We start from the raw sequence: 22,060 nt of genomic DNA, 5'->3' as shown, positions 1-22,060 counted from the left end.
GCTATGCTCCAGTTGTGTTAGATAAAAGATATAACTACAACTACACCATAACCTTTCACCGTGCGTGAAAATAATAGAAATTAGTAGTTCTGAAATAGGAACACACCGCTTATTGGTCAAAAGTTAACATGGGTTAAAGTTGACCCAAACTTGGAAAATTGTGTCAAAGTGCAAGCACACCCTTATAGGGAAATTGTTCTGGTGTAAAACACAACTTTCAGCCAACTAGCACTCCCTCTAATTGTACTAGTTAACTGTTATTACAATTTGACTTCAGTTGCTCAGTCGTTTTCTCAGTAAAACAGTCAGTTGAATTTTCAAAAGAAAAATTTGAGAAACTCAAAAATGACGCAACAGTGTGAAATTTGCGCAAGGGAACTGGCCGACAAAAGAAGCCTCCGAAGACACCAATAGCAAGTGCATGGAGTTCAACCGCAATTCCCAGCCTTGGAGTGTAGCCCTTGTGGTTTTGAGACTCTTAACATTCTGATAATGAACCAACACAGCCGACGGGAGCACGGTGGAGAAGTTCAAAATCAGTGTGCCTACTGTCCTCTGGTTTTCAACAACCAGAGTAACTTTCATCAACATCTGAAGAATATTCACGGGTTGCCTGTTTGGAACCAAGGCCATGACAATAATCAAGCCGTACCAGTACAGTCGGCCATTCGAGGTGCCCTGGAGATCTACGAGATTGAAGGTAATGATCACACTGACGTTTCGTCGTTCATGAACTTATCGAGATATCACATCACTGAACTTATACGTCAAAAGACCCTTGAAGATCCTCAGAAAGTTCAACTTTCTCTAAGCATTACACTCACTAAGGGGGTTACTGAAGAAGAAAAACACTTTACAATTTACGCTAACGCTGAAATGCAAATTGTGTACACGGATGGTCTTTCCGAAGAGCAGTTCTTTGAGTCCGTGCAGCATATTGTAAACATGGTTTCAATGTATGCCACAAGTGGAAGTGGTTGAATTATTGAAAAGTTAGAAAAATTGGAAATTCTATTTGCAAAATTCAACCCTATTTCGGGGATCAACCTATATAGCACTTCCGACTGAACTTAGTGCTCTAAAATGCCTGCTCAATATCCGAATCTTTAACGATCCAAACTGTTTCTTGTATTGTTTCACGGCTGCCTACCATTTGCAGGGGAAAGGTTTCCCCCTCACGCAACCTGGGGATCGGTACAGCAAAAAAACAAACCCCGCAACATACGCTCGCTCAAACCCTCTAACTCATCAAGCAGTAGGAGATTTCCCAATGCCGATGCCAATTGACAAAATAAGCGTGTTTGAAGGATGTAATGAAGTAAAAGTGAACGTTTTTCGATACGAAAAGAAAAGTTTGTATCCTTTTCGCGTTTCAAAGCACGACTCTGATTTTGTCGTTGATCTCCTACTGATAACTGACGGTGAACGTTATCACTACGTGCTTATAACGGACCTGGTAAACTTAGTTAGAAAAGTGCAAGGGCGGCAGATTGATGCACGCGCAAAAATATGTCGCAACAGTTTTCATGTTTGCTGGAACAACGAAACGCTTCAAAAACACGAAAAACTTTGCTATCAATTCGAAACTTGTCAAGTTCTGCTACCTGAGCGAGACAGCAACAGTCTTGCCTTCAAAAAATTTCAAGCAAAAAGAGCTCTTCCACTGGTTATCTATTTTGACCTAGAGTCAATCATTGTACCGTTATCATCAGTTGAACAAAATCCGCAGACTTCAGGAAATCGTGTCTTGGACAAACACATTCCGATCGGTTACTGTTATATAGCCATTTCACATGGAAGTCCAAATTTGGAGTTCTTCCATCTGTACAGAGGGGAAGATTGCATGCAAGTTCTTGTGAAGCAATTGGAGACACTAGCAAAAGATATCTACGAGAAAAAGCAAAAACACAGGTACTTCACAGGAGCCGTTGGACAAACAAGAGAGCCTGCCAGTCAGTGTTGGATATGTGAAACGAATCTTTCTGCGGACAACGAAAAAGTCTTGGATCACTGCCACTTCTCAAATCAGTTTCTTGGCTGGGCTCACTCAAAGTGCAACCTACAGCACAGAACACAGAGTTTCGTTCCCATAATTGCACACAACTTGTCAGGATATGACTTGCATCATGTTGTAAAGAGTCTTCATTACCGCAACCCTAATAAAAATTTTTTAATAATTCCTCAAACTTATGAGAATTATTTCAGTTTTAGCTTTAAAGTTTGGATCAAAGATATTGTTAACAAAAATCAAAACGTCATACCCACATACAAAGAACTTCGCTTTATCGATTCTCTTCGCTTCATGCAGTCATCTTTAGATAAACTAGTTCAGTCTTCGCCTGAAGATAGTTTCGATATACTCGATAACCACTTTGATTACTGTGACCAAAATGATGTGAAACTACTGCACGGTAAAGGATTCTACCCCTACTCCTACATGGACACCTTCAGAAAACTCAAGCTAAAAAAATTACCACCTAAAAAGTGCTGGGTCGACAAGCTCAAATCAGGAAAAGTCACAATTACGGAAGATGACTACGAAAAAGCAAAACTGATCTTCGAAAAGTTTGATTATAGAAACATAGGTGACTATCACGATATTTACTTGACGGTCGACACCCTCCAGCTCGCCTGTTGGTTTGAACGGCTACGAGCAGTCTGTCTAGACCCGTACAGCTTGGACTGTGCTCAATATCTATCAGCACCACACTTAGCGGACGACGCCTTTCTGAAGATATGTCACCCCGACCAGATCGCGACCATCTTGATCTAGCAGAAGAATTGTTGCGAGGGGGCATGTCCTCAGTATACAGAAAAAGGCTGTTCACTCCAAACAACGGACATCTGGATGGTTTTGAAGAAACTCAGAAATCAACATATGGGCTCACCACAGATGCTAATAACCTTTATGGTGGGATCATGAAAGACTCAATTCCTTCCAGACGGACACAGAAGTGACGGTTGAACAAATTTTGCAAACTCCAGACGACGCTGATTTTGGATACATCGTCTGCGTCGACTTGGACTACCCGACTCAATACACGATGCTCACCAAGAATTTCCAATGGCACCTACCCGAGAACCTGTGGACAGCATGTGGTTGAGTAGTTACCAGTTGGCACTTTCGGAAGAAAATCATCTCCCAAAAGTTTCAAAGTGCCAAAAACTGCTTCAAACACTCTATGACAAGAAGGATTATACACTACACTATGTAACATTAAAGATTTATCAACGCAACGGCCTTAAAGTTTCGAAACTGCACAAGGTGCTCAAATTCCGACAATCAAAGTGGATGGTAAACTATATCGAACTGAACACACAATTGCGGCAAGCTGCAACCAGCAAAATTGCTGAAAACTTCTTCAAACTCATGAAAACTCTGCTTTTGGAAAGTGTTGTGAAAGCATGCGAAACCGAGTTAACGCTTTCCTGGTCCAAGATGAACCAGCTCTCCTCAACCACGCAGATAAGTTTAACATGAAATCCTTCAAAATTTTTGATGAAAACATGGCAGTTGTGACGACAAGAAAAACAAAAACAAACTGGGTGAAACCTACAATAGTTGGTGCTTCAATTATGGATCTTTCTAAAGCATTCATGTTACAATTTCAATATGAGAATATGAAACAGTGGTTCAGGTGTGAACTTTTATACTCTGATACGGACTCGTTCACCTATGCTGTTGATTGTAATGACTTGTATGAGGGGCTGGCACGAGCAGAAGTCAACACAAAATTCGATTTCTCCAATTACCCTTCTAATAACGCCTTGTACAACACAGAAAATCATATGGTAACTCTCAAAATCAAAGACGAACTGGCAGGGGTGGTAATGGAACAGTTTTTTGGCTTGAAACCCAAAATTTATTCAATACAAACGAAAGGTATGTGTAACATTATATCTTGCTTAAACAAATTCCAGTTTTCAAACTAACCAAATTCATGAAAGCGTCTTTTTAATATAACAGGAACATTGAAACCTAGATTAGGAAAGCACATAGATTAAAATAGAAAATAGATTGATTGTAATGTTCTTTCAGACTGTCAGAAGAAAAGTGCAAACGGAATAACACATGAGGGCAAAAGCAACTAAAAAACGAGGTCTTCAAGAGAGTATTGAACAGCGGGGAAATTGTTCGCGTCAAAATTGTGACCATCAAATCAGAAAAACATGAGTTGATGACACTGGAACAAAACAGAATTGCGCTTTCGGCCTACTGTGACAAGCGGTTTTACCTTGACCCAATAAACTCCCTACCATTTGGACATAAAAATATTAATGAATTTGAATTTCACAATGTTATATTAAATAATTGGGATTGGGAGTCAGAAAACGAAAGCGACTTGGATTCAATTTAAAAACCAACCCCGGAATAAGTGATATCTGAAAACCATAGTTTTTCTCCCCCGATCCAGGATTCAATCAGCCAGATTATTCGGAAAGTGAGCTTGATCAAGCTATTGTTGATTGGAATGAACCCTACGCAATTTCCCCGCCAGCCCATGACTATTCTTTTCTAGAATTGGAAGCAGTTGAAAGCGAAGCAAGCAATAATTGTGATATGTCTGACTTATCTTCATGTAAAACTCTAAAAATAGAACCAACACCAAAACGCAGACGTCTAGTATCATACAATTCAAGCAATGAAGAGAACTGATAGCTTACATTTAGTTGTAGTTGAAGTGCATGGATAAATTATAAAAGCATTCATAAAAACTAAATACAAATTAATGTGAAAATTGAAACTTTATTATGAAAAAGAAGTCGAATAAAAGGGTTCTCTAATTTCTATGGGGAATGACTTTAACAATGGTTAGTCAAACCATTTTGCTGGGTAAAAACTTCGAAACAAATTTTGCACCTAAAAACAGGGTTTTCGATAATTCGAGGGTACGCAATAACTGATGAATTTTCACACTGGTGGTATCGTGTGTCAATTAAACGCCAAATTTTCTGATTGCAGTTTTCGCATCTATATCTAAAATTGTTGGGGTGTATTTCTTCAAAATGAGTAAAAAGATCTTCAGCATTTAAAAATTTGGAGCGACACAGAAAGCAGTCTAACAAGGAACGCTTTCGCCTTGGTGGCATTTTGGAATTCGTAATCTTGTACTGGATGTGTAGGTTCTTTATAATTGTGGGTAAAATGTTGAAATGGTCCCTGACCAAAACAAGACTAAAGTACCCTGGCGCAGACATATGACGAATTAACTTTCAAAGCAAAAGCGGTGGTAGTTAAAATGGCTTCAAGCAAGTGGAGGGAAAATGGTATCCTAAGATTAGTTTCATGCATAGCAGGGGAAATAAGGAGAAAGAATTTCAAAGTGTCCCACCCTGTAGTTTGCCCAGGAAGACACTTGTGTCCCCCCGTAGTGTTCATGGGAAGACACTTGTGTCCCCCGTAGTGTTTACGGGAAGACACTTTTGTCCCCCCCCCGTAGTTTGCCCAGAAAGACACATCACTACTTCTTTATGTTCTCTAATATATCTAAGCAGGTTTTTATTTTTTGTTGTTATCAATACAGAGGTCGAGATCCAGTGAAGGTTTTTATTTTCATGCATCCTTTTCTTGAATCTAAATTCGTTTCTCTTCTTCGTGTGTCTTTTTTATGTAAATCATTTTCTTTTAAAACCATTTGTTCAGATTTTGCTCAATAACCGGGCCTGACTCTATTTTTACCATACTCTGTTCCATCTAGACCATCCATTAATTTGGGTCTGTTTGGTCTGACCCCCATGTCCGCGAACCAAGTGCGTCTGGCAGATATCTGTTTGTGATTGAGGACCTGATCCTGGATAAACATAGCGTGACATCAATCCCGCCAAACACTTGAACTGGTATCAGGGTTAAATTTTTTTTAATTTATAGATTTCATGAATGGTTTTTAAATCTTGACCGGGAAGACACTTGTTTTCCCCTCTGTAGTGTTCACGGGAAGACACTTATGTCCCCCCGTAGTTTGCCCAGAAAGACACATCACTACTGAAAGATCTAAGAAACGTTGTCAAAATTTTCAAATCATCCACAAAAGAGTGATATTTAGGGTTTTATATTTTTTATAGGACAGTAAAATTTCCAATAATGTCTTGCAATGATTGGTGCTTTTTTAAAAAGGATCTTTTTAAGTAGTATTAGTAATCACAGACGACGTTTTTATGGTTGCTGTTGATCCATGTTTCTAAATTATTTTCTAGCTTGGTTGCGTTAAACAAATATGGTGCTTTAGCTGAAACACTAAGTGATGCTCTTAGAAAAACGTCTGTCAAATATAAGAGCTGAGAAAATTTGCAATGCTTTCACTGAAACCCAGCCCGAGGGAGCAACAGCTGTAAGTAGATATTGTTGCAAAAAGTCCGCTGTATGTGCGAAAATTATGTAAGATTTGTGCTGATTGCGCTGAAAAAAGAAAAAAGGTGCTGAATGCTCTGAAATCAAAAATATTTCAGCACATTTCAGCAGATTTCTTACATAAAATGAGCATTTGATTCAGCGCCTTTCTTATAGAATTTCAACACTTCCCCTGCAAAGTTCCTGCCGCTTTTCAGCATTTGTGGAGGTTTCAAATTGTTATAATAGTAATAAAATTTCAATTTCGTAGCACCGAACGGATGTTCCAAGACCGTCAAGGTTTTCAAAAAAGTCCTATTTACTGTCTACTTAAAGGTTGTTTGGATTCTCCTGAATTGTGAAGAATTTTCAGTATGAAGTTTCAGATATTCATGACCAACAACTTGATAAATTTAACCCTGATACCAATTCAATTGTTTGGCGGGTTTAATGTCACGCTATGTTTATCCAGGATCAGTTCCTCAATCCCAAACAGTTACCACTCACAGCTCTCTAAGATTATTATATCGATTGGCCAAAGTTGACTGACAAGAACGTTATATCGCATGCTTCTTTAGAGAGAGGCCACTAAACGATAATGTTCACCAGCATATTTTAGCAAGATGAAAATTTTTTGCTGCCTTAACTGATCTACTAGAAAAAAATATGTTTGCGTTTCGCTACACAACAGAACTTATTCCTATTTATGTTGACTTATCATAGCAAGTTCATGCTTGCTAAAGTTTCTGAAATAACCCAAATGTTCGAATTGTTTCAACTATCTCTGGCTGAGCATTGGCTGAAAATAGACCTTATACAATTTTGATCGAATCGGACAATCAGAGATTTCAGTTTTGCAAGAAGCCATATTTATCGCTACTGTTTTTATATAAATTTCCCAAGATTATTTTAACAGACTTAAAGAACTAAGATGCAATAAATTTTTGAGACCAACTCCATTTTATCAGTTTTTTTTATCGAAGTTTCACCGGTTCCAAATAATTAACCGGTAAACTGCGCAGAAATTTTACAATCAAAATGAAATATTGTGACCGCTAAATATTGTCATGCATATTTTGGGGATTGTTCAGCGGCTGGGATAAAATTCAGGTAATATACAGTTTTTCAGAAAATACAAAATTGATTTTTTTTCAATGAGAAGCATCGAAAAATTGTTATTATAGTCATAAAACTTCAAGTTTGTAGCACAGATTGGATGTTCCAAGACCGTCAATGTTTTCAAAAAAGTCCTATTAACTGTCCACTTAAAGATTAATTAGATTCTCTCGAATTGTGAAGAAGCTTCAGAATGGAGGAGAAGGTTCAGATATTAGTGATCAACTGCTTGATAAATTTAATCGGCTACCCATTCAATTGTTTGGCTTGGAACAGAGTATAGAACAAATAATGTCAAGCACGGTTATTGAGCAAATTTTTAACGAATGAATCTAATAGAAAATGATGTAGACGAAAAAAAGACGCACGAAGAAGAGAAACGAATTAAGATTGAAGAAAGAGATTCAAGAAAAATAAAATCCTTCATTGGATCTCGACATCTGTATTGATAACAACAAAAATTAAAGCCTGCTTAGATATATTGGAGAAGAGAAAGATCTAAGAAGCGTTGTCACAGTTTTCAAAACATCCACAATACAGTGATATTTAGGGTTTTATATTTATAAGACAGTAAAATTTTCAATAATATCTTGCAATGATTGGTGCTCTTTTTAAAAAAAAAATCTTTTTAAGATGTATTAGTAATCACAGACGACGTTTTTATGGTTGCTAGTGATTCATGTTTCTAAATTATTTGCTAGTTTGGTTGCGTTTAACAAATATTGTGCTTCAGTTGAAACAGTAAGTGATGCCCTCAGGAAAAAATCTGTCAAATATAAGAGCTGAAAAAATTTGCAATGCTTTTATGGAAACCCAGGCCGAGGGAGCACCAGCTGTAAGTGGATATTTTTGCAAAAGGTACACTGTGGCGCTGAAAATAGAAAAAGGTGCTGATTACGCTAAAAGCACATTTCTGTAGATTTCTTACATAAAATGAGCATTTGATTCAGCTCCTTTCTTATATAATTTCAACACTCCCCTTGCAAAATGTCCGCCGCTTTTCAGCACTTTTTTAGCACTTGTGGAGATTTCATTTTTAGCGGATTGAGCACTTTTCTTACATAATTTCAACACTTCTGTTGCAAAACTTCAACTGCGTCTCAGCCTTTCTTATATATTTTCAGCATCTGTGAAAAATTTAAGTTCAGAGGATTTAGCGCTTTTTTTACTTAATTTGAATACTTCTCTTTTCAACCGCCTCTTAGCTGCCTCTCAGCACTTTTCTTACATTTTTGTCAGCACTTGTAGAGATTTCAAATTCAGTGGATTCAGACGTTTTCGTAATTAAATTCAAAATTTCTGCAATAGTTTCAACTGCTTTTCAATGCCCTTTCTACATGTTTTCAGCACTTAAGAAAATTTCAGCGCTTTTCAGCATAATGCTTACACAAAAAAATTACGTGCAATTTGATTGCTCATTACTACGTGTAACGTAGTCAACATGTACAGTCCTTCATCTTTTGCTTTTCTGTAGAGCAATTAATGAATCAAAATCTGCCTGTTTTCTAGTGTTAATTCAAGTTTTTGAAAAACAAAAGAGCTTAAAAGCGTCATACTTTCATCTTATCTGGCGAACAGAACACAATTATATTTAAAGTGCCTGGTTTCACTCAATAGAGTGTTTGGCTTTATATTCCCGCTGCGATAACTGTTTTGTTTTAAGCGGTGACAAAATTTTCAACGCTTTTGCCAGACTTTCAAATGTTTTTAAGTTGGACTACTGTAGTGCAAGGCTCTTTAGTTTTGCTTTGGTGCTAATTCTTTATGTACAGAAGCGGTGACAAATCAGAGCAATTCCTAACTGTTTCAGGAAATTGTTGAAAATGCAAAAAATGCGTGCTGAATTTTTGTATAACAAGTGCTGAAGAAACTTTAAATTGCGTGAGAAATGCGCTGGCAGCTGCTGAACAAAATTTTTTTTAGCAGATAAATCTTACATAGTTATCTTCTTTAATTGTTGAAAAATGCTAAAAATTTGTAAGAAATATGCTGCCACATCAACAGAATGAGCGACCTATTATGTAAGAATTAACCGCCAAATATTTTTTCGGTAGATTTCTTACATAAAATGAGCATTTGATTCTGCGCCTTTGTTATATAATTTCAGCACTTCCCTTGTAAAATGTCCGCCAATTTTCAGCAGCCTTTTACCAGTTGTGGAGATTTCAATTTCAGCGGAATCAGCACTTTTCCTACATAATTTCAGCACTTCTGATGCAAAAATCTAGCAGCTGCTCAGCGCCTTTCTTATAAGTTTTCAGCACCAGTGAAAAATTTAAAATCAGCGGATTCTGCGCATTTTTTACATAATTTCAGCACTTCTCTTTTCAGCCGCCTATTGGCCGCGTCTCAGCACTTTTCTTACATTTTTTCAGCACTTGTAGAGATCTAAAATTCATTGGATTCAGATCTTTTCTTAAATTAATTCTAAACTTCTGCAATAGTTTCAACTGTTTCTCAGTGCCTTTTCTACATGTTTTCAGCACTTAAGAAAATTTCAGCGCTTTTCAGCATAATGCTTACACAAAAAAATTACGTGCAATTTGATTGCTCATTACTACGTGTAACGTAGTCAACATGTACAGTCCTTCATCTTTTGCTTTTCTGTAGAGCAATTAATGAATCAAAATCTGCCTGTTTTCTAGTGTTAATTCAAGTTTTTGAAAAACAAAAGAGCTTAAAAGCGTCATACTTTCATCTTATCTGGCGAACAGAACACAATTATATTTAAAGTGCCTGGTTTCACTCAATAGAGTGTTTGGCTTTATATTCCCGCTGCGATAACTGTTTTGTTTTAAGCGGTGACAAAATTTTCAACGCTTTTGCCAGACTTTCAAATGTTTTTAAGTTGGACTACTATAGTGCAAGGCTGTTTAGTTTGGCTCTGGTGCTAATTCTGTATGTACAGAAGCGGTGACAAATCAGAGAAATTCCTAACTGTTTCAGGAAAGCGTTTAAAATGCAAAAAATGCGTGCTGAATTTTTGTATAACAAGTGCTGAAGAAACTTTAAATTGCGTGAGAAATGCGCTGGCAGCTGCTGAACAAAATGTTTTTTTAGCAGATAAATCTTACATAGTTATCTTCTTTAATTGTTGAAAAATGCTAAAAATTTGTAAGAAATATGCTGCCACATCAACAGAATGAGCAACTTATTATGTAAGAATTAACCGCCAAATATTTTTTCGGTAGATTTCTTACATAAAATGAGCATTTGATTCTGCGCCTTTGTTATATAATTTCAGCACTTCCCTTGTAAAATGTCCGCCAATTTTCAGCAGCCTTTTACCAGTTGTGGAGATTTCAATTTCAGCGGAATCAGCACTTTTCCTACATAATTTCAGCACTTCTGATGCAAAAATCTAGCAGCTGCTCAGCGCCTTTCTTATAAGTTTTCAGCACCAGTGAAAAATTTAAAATCAGCGGATTCTGCGCATTTTTTACATAATTTCAGCACTTCTCTTTTCAGCCGCCTATTGGCCGCGTCTCAGCACTTTTCTTACATTTTTTCAGCACTTGTAGAGATCTAAAATTCATTGGATTCAGATCTTTTCTTAAATTAATTCTAAACTTCTGCAATAGTTTCAACTGTTTCTCAGTGCCTTTTCTACATGTTTTCAGCACTAAAGAAAATTTCAGCGCTTTTCAGCATATTGCTTACACAAAAAAATTACGTGCAATTTGATTGCTCATTACTACGTGTAACGTAGTCATCATGTACAGTCCTTCATCTTTTGCTTTTCTGTAGAGCAATTAATGAATCAAAATCTGCCTGTTTTCTAGTGTTAATTCAAGTTTTTGAAAAACAAAACAGCTTAAAAGCGTCATACTTTCATCTTATCTGGCGAACAGAACACAATTATATTTAAAGTGCCTGGTTTCACTCAATAGAGTGTTTGGCTTTATATTCCCGCTGCGATAACTGTTTTGTTTTAAGCGGTGACAAAATTTTCAACGCTTTTGCCAGACTTTCAAATGTTTTTAAGTTGGACTACTGTAGTGCAAGGCTGTTTAGTTTTGCTTTGGTGCTAATTCTTTATGTACAGAAGCGGTGACAAATCAGAGCAATTCCTAACTGTTTCAGGAAATTGTTGAAAATGCAAAAAATGCGTGCTGAATTTTTGTATAACAAGTGCTGAAGAAACTTTAAATTGCGTGAGAAATGCGCTGGCAGCTGCTGAACAAAATTTTTTTTAGCAGATAAATCTTACATAGTTATCTTCTTTAATTGTTGAAAAATGCTAAAAATTTGTAAGAAATATGCTGCCACATCAACAGAATGAGCGACCTATTATGTAAGAATTAACCGCCAAATATTTTTTCGGTAGATTTCTTACATAAAATGAGCATTTGATTCTGCGCCTTTGTTATATAATTTCAGCACTTCCCTTGTAAAATGTCCGCCAATTTTCAGCAGCCTTTTACCAGTTGTGGAGATTTCAATTTCAGCGGAATCAGCACTTTTCCTACATAATTTCAGCACTTCTGATGCAAAAATCTAGCAGCTGCTCAGCGCCTTTCTTATAAGTTTTCAGCACCAGTGAAAAATTTAAAATCAGCGGATTCTGCGCATTTTTTACATAATTTCAGCACTTCTCTTTTCAGCCGCCTATTGGCCGCGTCTCAGCACTTTTCTTACATTTTTTCAGCACTTGTAGAGATCTAAAATTCATTGGATTCAGATCTTTTCTTAAATTAATTCTAAACTTCTGCAATAGTTTCAACTGTTTCTCAGTGCCTTTTCTACATGTTTTCAGCACTTAAGAAAATTTCAGCGCTTTTCAGCATATTGCTTACACAAAACAATTACGTGCAATTTGATTGCTCATTACTACGTGTAACGTAGTCAACATGTACAATCCTTCAACTTTTGCTTTTCTGTAGAGCAATTAATGAATCAAAATCTGCCTGTTTTCTAGTGTTAATTCAAGTTTTTGAAAAACAAAACAGCTTAAAAGCGTCACACTTTCATCTTATCTGGCGAACAGAACACAATTATATTTAAAGTGCCTGGTTTCACTCAATAGAGTGTTTGGCTTTATATTCCCGCTGCGATAACTGTTTTGCTTTAAGCGGTGACAAAATTTTCAACGCTTTTGCCAGACTTTCAAATGTTTTTAAGTTGGACTACTGTAGTGCAAGGCTGTTTAGTTTTGCTCTGGTGCTAATTCTGTATGTACAGAAGCGGTGACAAATCAGCGAAATTCCTAGTTGTTTCAGGAAAGCGTTGAAAATGCAAAAAATGCGTGCTGAATTTTTGTAAAACAAGTGCTGAAGAAACTTTAAATTGCGTGAGAAATGCGCTGGCAGCTGCTGAACAAAATGTTTTTTTAGCAGATAAATCTTACATAGTTATCTTCTTTAATTGTTGAAAAATGCTAAAAATTTGTAAGAAATATGCTGCCACATCAACAGAATGAGCAACTTATTATGTAAGAATTAACCGCCAAATATTTTTTCGGTAGATTTCTTACATAAAATGAGCATTTGATTCTGCGCCTTTGTTATATAATTTCAGCACTTCCCTTGTAAAATGTCCGCCAATTTTCAGCAGCCTTTTACCAGTTGTGGAGATTTCATTTTCAGCGCAATCATCACTTTTCCTACATAATTTCAGCACTTCTGATGCAAAAATTTAGCAGCTGCTCAGCGCCTTTCTTATAAATTTTCAGCACCAGTGAAAAATTTAAAATCCGCGGATTCTGCGCATTTTTTACATAATTTCAGCACTTCTCTTTTCAGCCGCCTATTGGCCGCCTCTCAGCACTTTTCTTACATTTTTTCAGCACTTGTAGAGATCTAAAATTCACTGGATTCAGATCTTTTCCTAAATTAATTCAAAACTTCTGCAATATTTTTAACTGTTTCTCAGTGCCTTTTCTACATGTTTTCAGCACTTAAGAAAATTTCAGCTCTTTTCAGCATATTGCTTACACAAAAAAATTACGTGCAATTTGATTGCTCATTACTACGTGTAACGTAGTCAACATGTACAGTCCTTCATCTTTTGCTTTTCTGTAGAGCAATTAATGAATCAAAATCTGCCTGTTTTCTAGTGTTAATTCAAGTTTTTGAAAAACAAAACAGCTTAAAAGCGTCACACTTTCATATTATCTGGCGAACAGAACACAATTATATTTAAAGTGCCTGGTTTCACTCAATAGAGTGTTTGGCTTTATATTCCCGCTGCGATAACTGTTTTGTTTTAAGCGGTGACAAAATTTTCAACGCTTTTGCCAGACTTTCAAATGTTTTTAAGTTGGACTACTGTAGTGCAAGGCTGTTTAGTTCTGCTTTGGTGCTAATTCTTTATGTACAGAAGCGGTGACAAATCAGAGCAATTCCTAACTGTTTCAGGAAATTGTTGAAAATGCAAAAAATGCGTGCTGAATTTTTGTATAACAAGTGCTGAAGAAACTTTAAATTGCGTGAGAAATGCGCTGGCAGCTGCTGAACAAAATTTTTTTTAGCAGATAAATCTTACATAGTTATCTTCTTTAATTGTTGAAAAATGCTAAAAATTTGTAAGAAATATGCTGCCACATCAACAGAATGAGCGACCTATTATGTAAGAATTAACCGCCAAAAATTTTTTCGGTAGATTTCTTACATAAAATGAGCATTTGATTCTGCGCCTTTGTTATATAATTTCAGCACTTCCCTTGTAAAATGTCCGCCAACTTTCAGCAGCCTTTTACCAGTTTTGGAGATTTCAATCTCAGCGGTTTCACCACTTATCCACATAATTTCAAAACTTCTGTTGCAAAATTTCAGCAGCTTCTCAGCGCCTTTCTTAAATTTTTTCAGCACCAGCGAAAATTTTGAATTCAGCGGAATATGCGCATTTTTTATATAATTTCAGCACTTCTCTTTTCAGCCGCCTATTGGCCGCCTCTCAGCACTTTTCTTACATTTTTTCAGCACTTGTAGAGATCTAAAATTCACTGGATTCAGATCTTTTCTTAAATTAATTCAAAACTTCTGCAATAGTTTCAACTGTTTCTCAGTGCCTTTTCTACATGTTTTCAGCACTTAAGAAAATTTCAGCGCTTTTCAGCATATTGCTTACACAAAAAAATTACGTGCAATTTGATTGCTCATTACTACGTGTAACGTAGTCAACATGTACAGTCCTTCATCTTTTGCATTTCTGTAGAGCCATTAAAAAATCAAAAAACTGCTTGTTTTTTAGTGTTAAATCAAATTTTTGAAAAACATAACGGCTGAAAGCGTCAAACTTTCATCTTAACTGGCGAACGGACAACAGTTTCATTTAAACTGCTTAGTATCACTCAGTAGAGTGTTTTGGCTTTATATTCCCGCTGCGATAACTGTTTTGTTTTAAGAGTTGACGAAATTTTTAGCGCTTTTGGCAGTCTTCCAACTGTTTTTATGTGTTGGACTACTGTAGTGCAAGGCTGATTAGTTTTGCTCTGGTGCTACTTCTGTATGTACAGAAGCAGAGACAAATCAGAGAAATTCCTAACTGTATCAGGAAAGCGTTGAAATTGCAAGTAAATGAGTGCTGAATTTTTGTATAACAATTGCTGAAGAAACTGAAAATTGTGTAAGTAATGCCCTGTCAGCTGCTGAACAAAATGTATATTAGCAGATAAATCTCACATACTTATCTTCTTTAATTGCTGAAAAATGATGAAAATATGTAAGAAATATGCTGCCACATCAACAGAATGAGCGACTTATTATGTAAGATTTAACCGCTAAAAATTTTTTCGGTAGATTTCTTACATAACATGAGCATTTGATTCTGCGCCTTTCTTAATTGGTTTCAACACTTCCCCTGTAAAATGTCCGCCACTTTTCAGCAGTTTTTTTAGCAGTTGTGGAGATTTCAATCTCAGCGGTTTCACCACTTATCCACATAATTTCAAAACTTCTGTTGCAAAATTTCAGCAGCTTCTCAGCGCCTTTCTTAAATTTTTTCAGCACCAGCGAAAATTTTGAATTCAGCGGAATATGCGCATTTTTTATATAATTTTAACACTTCTCTTTTCAGTCGCCTATTGGCCGCCTCTCAGCACTTTTGTTACATTTTTTCAGCTCATGTAGAGATCTCAAATTCACTCGATTCAGACCTTTTCTTAAATAAATTCAATACTTCTCCTATAATAGTTTCAACTGTTTCTCATTGCTTTTCCTGCATGTTCTCAGCACTTAGGAAAGTTTCAGCGCTTTTCAGCAAATTGCTTACACAAAAATTTTACGTGCAATTTGTTTGCTCAATATTAGGTATAACGTAGTCAGCATGTACAGTCCTTCATCTTTTGCATTTCCGTAGAGCCATTAAACAATCAGAAATCTGCCTGTTTTATTGTGTTATTTCAAATTTTTGAAAAACAGAACAGCTGTAAAACGTCACATTTTCATCTTATCTGGCGAACGGAACACAATTATGTTTAAACTGCCTGATTTCACTCAAAAGAGTGTTTTGGCTTTATGTTCCCGCTGCTTTGTTTTAGGAGTTGACAAAAATTTCAACGCTTTTGGCTGATTTCCAACTGTTTTAAGTTGGACAACTGTAGTGCAAGGCTCTTTAGTTTTGCTCTGGTGCTACTTCTGTATGAAAGAAGCAGAAAAAAATCACAAAAATTCCAAACTGTTTCAGGAAAGCGTTGAAAATCCAAAAAATCAGTGCTGAATTTTTGTAAAACAAAATCTAAAGAAACTGAAAATTTTGTAAAAAGTGCGCTGGCAGCCGCTTAACAAAAAGTTCTTAGCAGATAAATCTTACATTATTATCTCCTTTAATTGCTGAAAAATGCTGAAAGTTTGTAAGAAATGTGCTGCAACATCAACAGAATGAGCGACTTATTATGCAAGATTTATCCGCTAAATATTTTTTTCAGTAGATTTCTTACAAAAAATGAGCATTTGGTTCATCCCCTTTCTTATATAATTTCAACACTTCCATTGCCAAAAAATCCGCTACTTTTCAGCACCTTTTTTAGCAAATGTGAAGATTTCAATTTCAGCGGATTCAGCATATTTTCTAAATAATTTCAACACTTCTGCTGCAAGTTTTCAGCAGCTTCCCAGTGCCTTTCTTGTATATTTTCAGCATCTGTGAAAAATTTTTAAGTTCAGCGGATTCTGCGCATTTTTTGCATAATTTCAACACATCTATTTTCAGCCGCTCATTAGCCGCCTCTCAGCATTTTTCTTACATTTATTTCAGCACTTGTAGAGACTTCAAATTTAGTCAATTCAGACTTTTTCTTAAGTAAATTCAAAACTTCTCCTGCAATAATTTCAACTGCTTCTCGGTGCCTTTTCTGCATGTTTTCAGCACTTAAGAAAATTTTAAGCGATTTTCAGCATTTTCTCTACACAAAATTTCTACGTGCAATTTGTTTGCTCAATATAACGTATAACGTAGTCAAGAAGTACAATTTTTCATCTTTTGTATTTCTGTTGAGCCATTTAACAATCAGAGACCTGCCTGTTTTTTATTGTTAATTCAAATTTTTAAATTTTTGAAAAACAGAACAGTTGGAAAGCGTCACACTTTCATCTTATCCGGCGAACGGAACACAATTATATTTAAACTGCCTGGTTTCACTCAATAGAGTGTTTTGGCCGAATATTTCGCTGGAATAACTGCTTTATTTCAAGAGTTGACAGAATCTTCAACGCTTTTGGCACGCTTCCAACTGTTTTTAAGTTGAACTGCTGCTGTGCAAGGCTCTTTAGTTTTGCTCTGGTGTTACTTTTGTATGTTCAGAAGCAGACAAAAATCAGAAAAAATTCCAAACTGTTTCAGAAAAGCGTTGAAAATGCGAAAAATGAGTGCTGAATTTGTGTACAATAAGTTATGAAAATACTGAAAAGTGTGTAAGAAATGCGCTGGCAGCCGCTGAACAAAATATTTTTTAGCAGATACATATTACATAGTTATCTGCTTTAATTGCTGAAAAATGCTGAAAACATCAACAGAATAAGCGACTTATCATGTAAGATTTATCCGCTAATTATTTTTTTCAGCGGTCTTCAGCGCTTTTGTTTCTTAAGATTTTGACCAAATCCTCGAACAGGAAATTGAGAAGTTTTGTCTTTCCTTTCAATTTTGGACTTTGGGGAAATTTCAGTACATAAGTATTGTTCGAATAGAGTTAAAAGGAACACTGTTGACGTGTGTATGTGCTTCGGATTGATCTGATGTGAAACAATATAATTTCTACTTTAAAATTGTTTTTTATTTATGTTATTTTTAAATTATTAATTGAACTTCTGGGTTACTATGTGGTAGAGACAATAATGCCATTTGTGCACATTGGTTGTCCATACATTACTACTAAGATATATTGTTTCTGTATCAGGGGCACAAAAATAGTGCATTGCGATTATGCCATTGCTCAACTAAAAAAAGTTTATATTTTTCCCGTTACTAAAACCACCGTGTTTGGGAGATAGAAGAAAGCTTAATACTATAGATTTTATCCCACCATGGTATCACGTAACAAAAACGTTATAAAAGAACGTTTTTCTCAAGATGTGTAATTGGAAAAAAAGGTAGTAAAAGAGCTGCGTGTACCAACTTTTCAGTTTTTCAAATAATTGACGGAAATGTTTAAGGCATCAAAAACGTGCTGGAAAATACAGAAACTTAGTGAAATCAATGCTGAAATTTTGTAATAAGCAAAAATTTTCCTGATGTCAAACTCTTTGTCATTGACGTGCCGAAAATGTCCTAAACTGTTCAGGAAAAAGTGTTCACAAGAGCTAAAAATATTTTCATTCGGCCTATTCAATACCAACTTGCATGCAAATCAAATTCCATCACACTTGGCACAATTTTTAGCTTATTTCCGCAAAATAAAACATATCTCTTACAATATTTCCGCAAAATCTCTTACAAAATTATGTGCCTATATCTGCTCACATATCAATCCGTGGAGACTAAATGATACCCAAATAATCTTCAAAGACTCAATCGTTATGAATAAATGAAGAAATTGTCCTGCGCTCTGCTTTCTCTTCTATAAAAAAATATTAACTAACCTTCTTAAGTAAAGTAATCCTCTTTCTTTTTTCAGATCTCAAAGAAAATTCTCCGACTGTGCAGTAGATGTTGGCTTTTTAATTAGTAATAACACTTGAAACAAAAAACGTAAAATGTTTCTGTTGTACACAATTTTTTATCACCAATGCACGCACTGTCGCTGTTTGTTTTGGTGATATTCTAGCGACACGTTTTCTCAGAAACATTTAAACATATCATTTGTAATACTAAATTAAACTATAGAGCTGCTGACTGTTTTTCTTCAACCACCACACTGCTCACACTATGACTAAATATACGTATTGATTTTCGTCTATGTTTTTGTATTGCTTTCCAGTATTTCTATGAACTGTTTTTCCAGTATCAGTAGACGCAGATAAGAAAAAGGTAGCATAGCATATGAAAAACAAAACAAACACAGTGATTTAGTCTACGCGATGACGTAATCTTTCTTTGATTTTTTACTTGCACGGTTTTTCTCAAAAACGTTTGAACGCAATTTTATAGCAAAAAAGAAATAAGTATACACATAATGGTTTTCGTTTTGCCTTCTGTTTTTCATCAACTTCCGCAGAACATCAATACATAACTCACTCTACAATGAACAAGCATAAACAGAAAAATTTTGCGCAAAATAAATTTACATAGTTGTAAACATACAAAGTTTTTGAAAATAAAAGTCGTTAATAAATTAAAATAGATTATTATATTCAGTAGAACTCTCATATGTAGTAAATAGTTATTAGAATTATAACCGAAGCAGTTAACTTAAATTTCAAGCTTCAAAACACATTTTTTGAAGGTCAGTGAAATATCTGTCTCAAATTGGTCGAGGTATTCAAAGAGAGGATGTACAGACACTCGACTCGCACTTAGCTGTAGTTATGTCTCAAATAGACCCAAAAACCACAACCTCACATTTTTTATCACTGTAATATTGTTAATCAGTTTAATTATTTAAAAAAACCTAAAATTTGTCTTAAACACATAAAAAACAACTCAAAATTTCAAAAGATGTGTTTTTTGAAAAAACAGGAACTGTTTTCCACACATTCGTATTGCTTATTGTAGTTTTCTCTTGGTGTAATTAAACTCCTAAGAAACCGACATCACATCACAAAATGTTGTTCATTCAAATATGGCGAAAAAATTGGTACGTGCAATCAAAATTTGGAGATTCAAGTTTGGAGATTCAGTTTTTATTTTTTTAGTTTCAAACATCAATAATGTTAGGGAAAGATTAAAAAAGTATATTAAGGTGGACTCTGCAATACTGAACAAGGTTTTATCGTAAAGTGTCCTTTGACTTAAACATCCTTGCATCTCTAAAGATCTTCCCGAACTCTGAATGTATAAATAAAATGCTTGATAGACAGTACTACTGTGGGGAACCCATAAAACTTGTCTAAGTTTGGGTTTGAGTAGTAGTTCTAGCTAATCTGTGCAATCGACAAAAGCAAGCTGAAGTAACAAAAGCAGTAATAAAGAGTTGTATAGTTATTTCATTTGCTTTCCTGAGTTAGAAATTTCAAATTTCTCCTCAAGCTTGTTGTGTCCATTTGAAGGACAATTTTCTTTCAACGCAAAAAACCTTTATTTAAAGCTTATCTTACAAGATAATAGTGTGTTTTACCACGAAATGTGCTCTATTGAACAAAATAAACTTGCTTCATTGAAATTATACAAAACAACGGGAACGCATATTACCCCTGGACTCTTCAAAAAAGAAACTGATGAATTTTCTTTTAAGCAAAGGATAAGTCTGTTAGCTGTTGAATTCAATCTTTTTGGCCAGAGAAAGAAAAATATCCAGGATTTACTATCCCAATAAACTACAAAGAAAAGTAATCGACGGCAAGGAGCTGCTTGTCGAAGTGATCTCAATGAAACATCCCACTAAGAAGGGAGGAGAGCAAAAGATTTACGGCAGACAATCCAAAAATAAAGCGAGTGACAGAGACCAGAAGGTTTAGTAAATAAAATGGTGGTGGCAATGTTTGAGCGCACTCCGGAATTTTTCCTTCAGCTTGCAAAACAGTTTCTCTATTGTGTATGTCAGAAACAAAACCTACATTTGACCACACATTTACAGAGACTTTGTCTGGAACCTGCATTTGGACGATGGCATTTAAATTGCTTGGATTTGATTATTATGTTATTGCCTCCAAAAATCAACTTCCTGATTCATGCAAGCCTCCAAACACTTCAAAATACCACGTCTCTTCACCTGCTTCAAACCGGATCTTAAAAGTAACAAAAAAAATAAATATTTTGTAAAAAATTGTAGAACGATATTGAAGTGCCACCGATGTACAACCAGCCCCACCAATTGCACTTTGCAAACTCCAATTAAAGTTACCTAAACTTCAATGTATTTGGTGCCAAAATTCAAACTGAGTGTACAAACTCAAACTAGTTTTTGCCTATCTTGACGGTTGTTACTTTTTGTAGTATTTAGAACTGTGATCTGTATCGTGAGCGTTCAAAATATATATCAGATATTGGATGCAGTTCTTTGCATGATGACAACAATTTCGTTTTGGTCAACTTTCATCAACACCAGCGAAATTTTTTCTAAACATTAAAGCGAATGTATAGCAGAAATCAGCAAATCATTGACCTTCGAATTCAATTTATATAAACATTTTTAAAAAAACATTACAAGCACATATATGAAAGCGAGTAAAATACAGTTTTGAGTTTTGATTTTTGTTTGGCTGAAGTTTGAGTTTTTGAGTTAGATTTTTTTTAAAATGTAACAGACGACGATGCACCAGTTTGTTAGCTTTATATCGGGATTTGGAGGTGATCTGGTGTCCTTCGAACAAATTCAAAATTTGTCCCTTGGCTCCATATGCTCTTTCAAATGTAGTTCAAACGGAAAATTGAGGAGTTATGAGATCTGGAAGAATCAAACAATGAGAAGCCACCTGTGTTGAAGTTAATTCAACTGATCAAATACAACAAATGGGATAGATATTCAAGATTATACCGTGCTCGTCTTTGTCAAGAAAATCCGGGGCCTCCAGAGTAATGAAGTAAATGCCATGGTTAATAATTGTTGGAGTTGGGACCAGTGTTGCAATAAATGTTAGTCATCTCTATTTATAACAATTTGGCTCAAAATAAACTTCTTGTTTTCAGAAGAGATCGTGTACTTAGTTCCGAGGTATGCTTGTTTTGAAACCATTGCAATTATCATACGACCCACTGTTTTTTTTTCGAGAAACTGTCCTCACGGCTCCAACTTCTGATTCCAGTTTAAAATAAAAAGTCAAAAATTTATAGGCAATAACTCTGGATAGAGATACGCAGCAGTGGACGTTTTCAGCAGAGTTGCATTGATTTAATTCAAGATGTCTAGTGTTTGGTAATTGCAGCGTGCAAAGCATTAATGCTGAAATTTGGTTCGTCTGTACCTTCAGCGGTGTTATCTTCCCTCAAAAACCAGCCAATGTTTTCCGGAAGCTTCGCATTTGAATTGACCAGAAAATTAGAAAATTTAAAAATATATGAAATTTTCTTTGCCACTCAAAACTTCGAACTCAAGCATTAAGCTTTCCGGTGCGCTTGAAGACCCAAGATCGAAAGTAACTA

General features: G+C 35.6%; 1 protein-coding gene across 3 annotated transcripts in view; it reads right to left on the bottom strand.

Annotated features, from left to right (window-relative positions):
• The window catches only part of LOC142354678 (uncharacterized), a 51,867-nt gene that overhangs the window by 10,075 nt on the left and 19,732 nt on the right, over nt 1-22,060 (bottom strand). The window contains exon 1 of one of the 3 annotated variants that reach the window (XM_075407034.1): nt 18,463-18,580. The exons of the other annotated variants lie outside the window; for them this stretch is intronic. The gene's annotated coding sequence lies outside the window, so the exon portion shown is untranslated. Of the gene's footprint in view, nt 1-18,462; nt 18,581-22,060 lie in introns of those variants that run through there. 3 annotated transcript variants of the gene reach the window in all.

Source organism: Convolutriloba macropyga, chromosome 15, assembly GCF_964194025.1.
Source record: "Convolutriloba macropyga chromosome 15, txConMacr16.3, whole genome shotgun sequence".
Classification (NCBI taxonomy): Eukaryota; Metazoa; Xenacoelomorpha; order Acoela; family Convolutidae; genus Convolutriloba; species Convolutriloba macropyga.
The sequence above is the reverse complement of the archived record's forward strand: the minus strand, read 5'-3'. Positions and strand labels throughout refer to the sequence as shown.